At 41.2% G+C, this 9695-nt stretch overlaps 1 pseudogene; it reads right to left on the bottom strand.

The window, feature by feature from the left end:
• Positions 1-202: 202 nt before the first annotated feature.
• The window catches only part of LOC142440009 (uncharacterized), a 120363-nt pseudogene continuing 110870 nt past the window's right edge, over positions 203-9695 (bottom strand).

Raw genomic sequence — 9695 nt, 5'->3', positions numbered from 1 at the left:
AGTCTGGACTGGCAGTGGACTTACACAGTGAAACAATTAAAAGGTAAACTAGCAAGCAAGTAAATCAGCTCTCGAAATGAGAGAAGTAGAAAAATATCAGGAAATACCGCTAGGTTATAAAAACAAGACAATTCAATCTTCAGGTGATGGTTTGTAAGTTTAATCACTTTCCACCCGATTCAGGTAAGTTGGTGCATGGAATTTAGGAGTGGACATATCTGTTGACCGCTTCACTTCCAAAACCCACCGCATTCTTCGCTAGTTTCCCAGGAACCAGTAAATACACTGCCCTCTGGATATCTTCTGGAGTGAGGGTACAGCGATTTCTGTAATACATCATGTTGCAGGCCTCTGTAGCGATGCGCTCGAAGATGTCGTTGATCAGAGAGTTCATGATGCCCAAGGTGCGAGATGATATGCCCCTTTGTGGGACCACTTCCTTTAAGACCCTGTTCACATAGAGAGAGTAATTTCTGTGGCCAATGGTACTGAAAAGCGAATTCTTTCTGGAGATTGTGTTTAGATGTCCTTTGGAACATTTAAGGTTTTTGACGGTGGATCTGGCCATCGTAGATGTTGTTCCCCTGGTCAGTTCTGAGTGGAGAGATGAAAGGGCAATGAGTGGAGGGTGCTCTCCTATTTATAGTGGCAGGTCACAATCAGACTGCTGGGCTTCTTTCTGATTGGAGGCTACCCGTCTTATGTCATAATCCCCTAGCAGTGGTACTGATGGGTTGTTAAGGACACTTTTTCCCCTTGGTTAACCAGAAGATAAAAGGAGAGTTGCAGAAGGACTGAAGCTGACTTCAGGCCAGAGAGAAGGCATACTTACTTTTCTGCTTTGTTCCTTAATTTCAAGCCTAATATACAATGTTCACAGACTGAGACAAAACCTCAGCTAATGTGGGTGTTGGTGGTAGGAATGTAAAGGAAATGGGACAAAACCTCTTACAGGGGCTTGCTATGTTCAAAAAAACATTCAGGAAGTGAATTATAAGCAAATGGAAAATTAAATGGATATTTAAGATATACAAAGTGATCAATTTACAGTAAAATACATATGAACTACTGATCTTTAAAACCATGACCTTGGTTTTTGTGTTGTTTTTTTTAAACCCTACATTTTTTTCTCTGCATCTAATTCCTGAGTTATGCTATGTGGACTATTTTCATTAACATTGTCTAATTTAACATTTTTTACAAGTCTTACTATACTGCCTGTCGTTTACTTGTTATGTTGTTCTTTGGTTATTATTAACCCCAAATGTTTGTAAGATCATTCTTGCTCATTTATCATCTTGATATTCATGCCCTTAAAAATATCCACTTGCCTCTTTAATCAAAGTTGCCCCTGAGTAAAATAGGAAAAATAAAAAGTAGAGCTTCAGAAATCATGACTCAAGAGCATTTCAATAACTCATAACTGCCACAAATATTAATACTTTGAGTTCCTTCACTATCAATTCCTTCATAGAGAGAGGGGCTTATATGTAATTTCTGAAATGCCCTGGTGACCCAGTGGTGAAGTGCTTGGCTTATAACTGAAAAGCTGATGGCTGAAACCCATGAGCCTCTTAGAAGAAGGATGTGGCAGTCTGCTTCTATAAAACATAAGCTTGGCACCCCTTTGGGGGTAATTCTACTCTGTCCTCTAGGGTCATTTATAAGTTGGAGCTGGAAGTGTCACAGCAATGGGCTCATCTGTAATTGTTCCCTCTGCTCTCCCACTCAGAAGCCCTGGGGCAGAGTGGGTTACAAACTCCAGGTCAGCAGTTCGAAATCACCACCTGCTCCTTGAGAGAGAAAAGAGGGTTTCTACTCCTGCAAAGTCCCCATAGGAGCAGTTGTCCTCTGTCCGGGAGGGTCTCTATAAGCTAGAATTCACGCCATGACAGTGAGCTTGGTTTTGGAGTTTCTCTCCTACTCAAGAAAGAAAATCTGAAATAAGAAGGGTAATAATAGCATTATTACAGGACTAATTTTGAATGAGCTCTAATTTCTAAAAACAATGAATGTCTGGATACTTTATCATGAGTGACAACCTCAATACTAAGATGGAAGCTGCTGCTTGCAGATTTGTTTTTGGATACTAAGTCTTCAGTCAGCTCTTGCTAAATTTACTTTCAATTTTCTCTACATATAATTACTTAGTTTGCTTAATTATAGCGTAGCTTTATTTGCTGCATCTTAGAGGTAGTGATCAGGTGAAAAGGGCTTATTCCTCATCCTTCAGGCATCCACACTGATGAGCATCCACTAATGTGACATTCCTGGCCGCTCTCCCTCACTTCTCCTTCCTGGGCTGGGTGACTTACCTGACTGGCAAGGTGACGAGAACCCAGGCAAGACTATCTCGGCTTTCTCTTTGCTCTTATTGGGATCTGACTGTGGGAAACTGTCTCTTTGGGCAGAGCACGATGCACCAGCTGCCTTTTATGGGGGTCATCTTGCTTAATCACACAGTGTCATACTCACACTCATTGTTGGCCCACATCAATAGTGTGCAGTAACAATGCAGGCACGCTTATCTCCATCTTGCTGAATCTTGTGACTCTTTTGATTGGTTCTGAGCCTGGGTGGGGAGAAAGCAAGAGTGTAATATGTCACCGTGGAATCCCTGGGTAGGGTAAACTGTTACTACATGCAACTGCTAACTTGGAAGAAAGTCCTGGTAATCGACTTCTGAAATATCAGCCGTTGAAAACCTGTGAAACACACCTTTATTTTGACACACATGGGGTCACTGCCAGGCGTTGAAATTAATGCATGGGTGACTACTTGTATATACCATCGTAGCAAAGAGGCCACACTCTTGAAAGTACAGCCAGATCACTGTGTGATACTCACCTTCCAGACATGATAGCTGGAGACAAAATGGGTGCATAAGCAAATGTGGTGAAGAAAGCGGATGGTGCCCAGCTATGAAAAGATATAGCACATGGGGTCTTAAAGGCTTGAAGTTAAACAATTGGCCATATAGCAGGGAAGCAACAAAGCCTACATGGAAGAAACACACCAGCCTGTGTGATCATGAGTTGTTGATGGGATCAGGTATCAGAAGATCAAAAAAAACCATATCAATGTGAAGGAGAGCGGTTGGAGTGGAGACCCAAAGCCTGCCTGAAGACAATTAGACATCCTCTCATGGAGGGGTCACACAGAAGGGTGATTCAGCCAGGGTGCAGTTTAGCACCAATGAAACATATAACATTCCTTTGGTTCTTTAATGCTTCTCCCCCCACTATTATGACCCAAGGTTTACCTCACAAATCCCGCTAGACTGGAGTATGTACATTGGTATAGATAAGAGATTTTTGACACACGGAATCCAGGACAGATAAACCCCTCAGAAACAGTAATGGGAATAGTGATATCATGGAGGGACGGGGAGAGTTTAGGGTGAAGGGGGAGAAAGGGGGAACCGATACCAATGGTGGTTGTGTTAACACCCCCTCCATCCCCTGTGCGGGAAAACAATGGGACCATGGGTGAAGTGATACAGCAGGCTGTGTAAGATATATATATACAATTTATCAAGGGTTCATGAGGGCGGAAGGGTGGGGGATGGAGGGAAAAGAGCGGAGCTGAGAATAAAGGCTCAAATAGAAAAATAGTTTGGAAATGATGGCAACATATGTACAAATTTGCTTGACACAATTGATTTATGAATTGTTATAATATCCATAAGAGCCCCCAATGAAATGATTTAAAGTAAAATATAGTAAAAATAACTATTATTAAGAATATAAGAATAGTACCAACTAATGGCAATCACATGTGTGTCAGAGTACAAAGAAGTATGGCCAGAGTGTTCCCTAGAGGCAAGGAAGACGAGACTTCACCTTGCATATTTTGGAAATGTAGTCAGAAGAGACCAGTCCTTGCAGAAGGACATCATGCTTGGTAAAATAGACAATAAAGAAGAGGAAAACCTGCAATTAAATGGATGGACACCGTGGCTGCAACAATGGGCTCAAGCATAGGAACAATTGTGAGGCTGGCGCAGAACCGGGCACTGTGAAGTTCTGTTGTACATAGCAGGTTGCTATGGGTCCGAATAGACTCGATGGTATCTAACAACTACAGCTAAGAGGGAAGGGATTTATAAACAAATGAGCATTCTGTGTGCTAAAATATTGATGGCTAGCAACAGAAAAACAGCACTCAACACTCAGAAAATAAGGAATGCCGATTCTGCAAAATTTCTGGCCAATTGACCATTAACTTGAATTCTCTTTAAAAGCTCAATAAATCATTGTAAACTGTGTATGGATCACAATTGATTTGGTGGCTTTCTTTTCTTTCTCTCTAGCCCTGGACAAGAGACAGACACGTTTTAGCCTAATTGCCCTCAGGAGACGCCCATTGCACTCTTCCTCTTGGCAATGAGGCAGAAGGCTGGAGGCATAATGGGTTACAAATTGGGCTGCTAACTGCAAGGTCAACAGTTTGAACCCACAAAAAACCGAGCCATTTCATTTCTGTAAAGATCGACAGCCTCAGAAACTCAAAGAGGGCAATTCTGCTCAGTCCTATAAGATTGCTGCAAGTCAGAATCGGCTGGAGGACAGTGAGGTTGGACGATAGGGAAGAGTGAGGACTCCTTTCTCCTCTGCTCCCTCCCTCAAGGTGCTGCTAGCCTTTGAAAGCACCTGGTGCCCTTCAGCAGGAAACAGGGCATAGGAGAGAACTTCTGACCAGTACACTGACCTCGCAGACCTCCCAGCTGGTCACGGGGCAACTGGAGCTCCAAGTGAGAAAACGGTATGAGGCCTGCTCCCAGGCTATTGTTTTGTGTTTGATCACATCGTCTAGTGGGACACAAATGATGCAGTCCTTTTTTTTTTCTTTCTTAAATCATTTTATTGGGGGTTCATACAAATCTTATCATAATCCACCCATCCATCCATCCATCCATCCATCCATCCATCCATCCATCCATCCATCCATCCATCCATCCATCCATTGTGTGTCAAACACATTTGTATATTTGTTACCCTCATCATTCTCAGAACATTTACTTTCTACTTGAGCCCTTGGTATCAGCTCCTCATTTTGCCCCTCCCTCCCACCCCCTCCCTTGTAAACCCTTGATAATTTATAAATTATTATTTTTTCATATCTTACACTGTCTGACATTTCCCTTCACCCTCTTTTCTGTTGTCTGTCCCCCAGGGAGGAGGTTATATGTAGATCCTTGTAACCGGCTCCCCCTTTTCCTATCTCTTACATGATAGGGGTACTGAGTTAATCTTTCATTAATTACTGACAATCTTGCAATGAGCCAAGGTCGTCAAGACTATCAGTGACTGCTTGCACAGTGATATATCTGCAGCGCAGGTGACATCAGTTCAAAGCAGGAAGCATGCACTGATTCGTGGGCATGAGTCTTTTCTGAGAACACTTTGATAGCCACTGCGCTACTTCCTTATTGCCGCTGTAACAAATCCACAACCTTCATGGCTTCAGACATGACTTTATTATGTTTTAGTTCTGGATGTCAGGAGTCTGAACAGGCCTTACTGGCTAAAATCAAGACCTCTGCGTGGCTGCATTCCTTCTGGAGGCTCCAAAGGATAATCTGTCCCATTGACTTTTCCAACAAATGGAGGAGGCTGCCTACGTTTCTTGGCTTATAGGCCCCTTCCATCTCCAAAGCCAGCAATGGTCGCTTGAGTTTGTCGCATGCTCTATCACAGCAACACTGGCGCTTCTGCCTTCCTTGTGATTTCATCAGGCCCACCTACATAATCTAGGATCACCTCTCCTTTGCAACATTTTAAATTAAATCCTATCTTCAGAGTGTCTTCCCCCAAAGATAAAAAGTTTACAGGTTTCAAGTATTAAATGGATTATCTGGGCCACCAATACTATAGAAGAAGAAGATGATTACTATCCTGAGAATCTAATCAGAAAAACAAAGCAAACTAAAAGCCCTCTCTTACAATTTGCTTCTTTGGACTAGAAATGAGCCATTGTCTTGGATTTTTTTTACTTTCTGAGCGGCTTTTCTACATTATCATTTCAAATTGTGGTGAATGAATATATATGTTAACCTTAGACAGTTGGAAGATAACCAAAGAGAGGAAATATTTCTTTACGCTTTCTCTTCTCAAATTGCTTCCTCTGTCTATTCTCTCCTGCGTGCTCTCTGTTTCTTGCCCAAGCATTTATTGAGTGTCAACTACAAAAGTTATATTGTGCTGCTACAGAGAGGAACTAGGTATAATTCTTACTGACAAGAGGAAGTCAGACATGAAAATAGTCCATTATTGTGAACTGGGTGATAAAGGATATTATGGGGGCACATGTAAGGTGGTAATCAGAAGAGAGCAAGGTGTCTTTGATTGATTTTGAAGAACAAAAGTGATTAAGGAAGTGGAGGTATGGAATGTATGAATAAAATTCTTTCAGGGAGACATAAATATATATGCTTTTTGTTTGCTTTTGTTTTTGTACAAAGATGAAAGACCTGTGGTCTTATGGAGGCCGAGTGTGGTGGCCCTTTTTTCTCTGCTGGAACTCAGGTGTGAGAGAGGCATGACTAAGGGAGACTAAGGCAGCATGTTGTCTGGGGATAATCCAAGTGTCCCTCAACTCTGGAGAAACCTTAAATGTGTCTGTTGTTGGGAAGTGCCAACTAGATCGTTCCGACTCAGTGCATAGCTACCCTATGTCAACAGAATGAAGCATTGCTCAGCCCTGCCTTGTCCTCACCATTGTGTTTATCTTTGAGCTTATTGTTGCAGCCATTGTGTGAATCCGTTTTGTCAAGAATCTCATTTTTCCCCTGACTGTTGTAGTTGCATAATCTGTTGTGAATTTCAGGCTTAAGAGGAAAGGGGTGGAGTTTAGCCTGTCAATCAGGTTGCAGCTTGATGACCTCATTTGGACGCACTAAGGAGATAAATAGCTCGCTGGAGGCAGGACACATGCTCACTCCCTGGAAGACATTACTGATGGAGCTACTCTGAGGCAGCCAGAGCCCTGGGAGATGGATGAGCCACGTGGAGACCCCTGCCAGCACTGAGATGCTTCTACTGCCACTGGATCTGAAAGACTTTCCACCCACTGGCCTGTGATCTTCCTGCTTTTGGCATCACTGCATGTGTTTTGTGAGTCTGAAGAGAACTTTATAGATTGGTATTGAATATATGGGCTAATATCAGACTTATGGACTTGTTCTGAACTGGGCTGGAAGGTTTTCTCAATAGTCAATTGCTCTTGTATATAAAGCTCTTTCTTAGACACATGAGTGTCTGAATTTGCTTCTCTGGTCTACCTAGACTAACACACTGGCCTTGCACTTTTCCAAGCACGATATCCTTTCCCAGGAACTGTTCTCTCCTGATAACATGTCCAAAGTAAGTGAGATGAAGTCTTCCTTGCCACCCTTGATTCTAAGGAACATTTTGATTATATTTCTTCCAAGATAGTTTTTTCCCCTTTTGGTAGTCCATAGTATTTTTAATATTCTTCACAAGCACCACAATTCTTCATTTGTTTTCCCTTAGTCAATGTCCAACTTTCACATGCATAAGAGGTAATGGAAAATGCCATGGCTTAGATTAGGTGCGCACTAGTCCTCAAAGAAGCATCCTTGTATTTCAGCACTTTAAAGAGGTCTGGCGCAGCAGATTTACCCAGTGCAACATGTCTTTTGATCTCGTGACTGTTACTTCCATAAGCATGGATTGTGGATGCAAGCAAGACAAATCTTTGATAACTTCTATCTTTTCTCTATTTATCATTATATTACATATTGGTCTAGTTTTGAGGATTTGAGTTTTCTTTACACTGAATTGTAATCCACATTGAAGGGCTGCAGTCTTTGATCTTCATTAGCAAGTCTTTCTTGCTTTCACAAACAAGGCTGGGTCATCTGCCTGTTGTAGGTTGTTAATAAGCCTTCTGCAATCCTGATGCTATGTTCCTCTTCCTACAATCCAGGTTCTCTGATGATTTGCTGAGCATACAGACTGAATAAGTATGGTGAGTGGGTCCAACGCCGATACACATCTATCCTGCTTTTAAGCCATTCAGTATTCCCATGTTCTGTTCACACAACTATCTCTGGCTCCATGTACAAGTTCCTCATGAGGACAGTGATGTGTTCTGGAATGCCCTTTCTTCTCAGAATGTCCACAGTTTGTTATGATCCACACAATTGACTGCCTTTGCATAGTCAATAAAACACAAGTAAATATTTTCCTGATATTCCCTGCTTTGAGCCAATATCTACCAGATATCAGGACAAATATTATTTGTTCCACGTCCTCTTCTAAATCTGATTAGAATTTCTGGCAGCTCTATCGATATGTTGCTGAAATAGTTGTTCAATGATATTCAGCAACATTTTACTTGCATGTGAAATTAATAATATTGTTGGATAATTTATGCATTCTGTAGGGTCACCTTTATTTAAAATGGGTACAGACATGGGTCTAATCCAGTCAGTTGGCCATTTAGTTGTATTCTAAATTTCTTGGTATAGATGCGTGAATGGTTCCAGTACTTCATCAGCTTACTGAAACATTTATTTATATTTTTATTTATTAATTTTTTTACTGAAACATTTAAATTGGCATTCCATCAATTCCTAGAGCCTCGTTTTTGGCTAATGCCTTCAGTACAGCTTGAACTTATTCCTTCAATGCTATTGATTCTGGATCATCTGCTTGCTGTCTCTTGTAATGGTTGAAGGTTAGCTGGTTCTGTTCAAACAGTGAGTCTGTGTATTCCTTCTATCTTCTTTTGATGTTTCCTGCATCATTCAATAGTTTTTCCAGTCTTTCACTATTGCAACTCGAGGCTTGACCATTCGTCAGCTTTTTTTTTTGCTTGATATGCTCAATGTTTTCTTCCCTTTTGGTTTTTAAACTCCAGGTATTTATACAGTTACACACACACACACACACACACACACACACACACACACACACACACACATTACTTTGTCTTCTTGAGCTGCCCTTCAAAAATTTCTGCTCAACTCTTTAACTTCATCATTCCTTCTATTTGCCTTAGCTAATTTACAATCAAGGGCAAGTTTCCGAGTCTCTTCTAAGTTCACTTTGATCTTTCTTTCTTGTCTTTTAAGTGACATTTAGCTTTCTTCAAGCATGATTTTCTTCTGTCATCACACAGCTTGTCAGGTCTACTGTCATTAATGTTCAACGCAGCAAATCTATCTTTGAAATGTTTTCAAAATTTAGATGGAACATACTTAAGGTCATATTTTGGCTCTCATGGACGTGTTTTAATTTTCTTCAGCTTCAACCTGAATTTACATACGAGCCATTGACTATCTGTTCTGCACTCAGCCCAGTATTCCCTCTGGAGAAGGCCACGGGTCTGTTGTTGTAAAGGGTATTTGAAATGAAGAAGTTATTGGTCTTGCAAAATCTATCATGCAATGTCTAGCTTCATTTCTATCATCAAGGCCATTCCAATTGCAATTCCTTCCTTTTTGTTTACCACTTTTGCATTCCAATGGTCAATAATTGTTAATGCAATGATCTCAGACTGAAGAGGTTTGGTTAAATGCTTCAATTTCTTCCTCAAAAGCTTTAGTGTTTGGCATGTAAATGTTGAAAGTACCATCGACTGCCAAAAGGACAAACAGATCTTTTTTGGAAGAGGTTCTGCCTGAGTGTTTCTGGGAGGCAAGGATGGTGAGACCTCATCTTGCATAA

The sequence above is a fragment of the Tenrec ecaudatus genome, chromosome 2 (assembly GCF_050624435.1).
Source record: "Tenrec ecaudatus isolate mTenEca1 chromosome 2, mTenEca1.hap1, whole genome shotgun sequence".
NCBI classification, from domain to species: Eukaryota; Metazoa; Chordata; class Mammalia; order Afrosoricida; family Tenrecidae; genus Tenrec; species Tenrec ecaudatus.
Note: the sequence above shows the minus strand (reverse complement) of the source record. Positions and strands in the feature narration are given on the sequence as shown.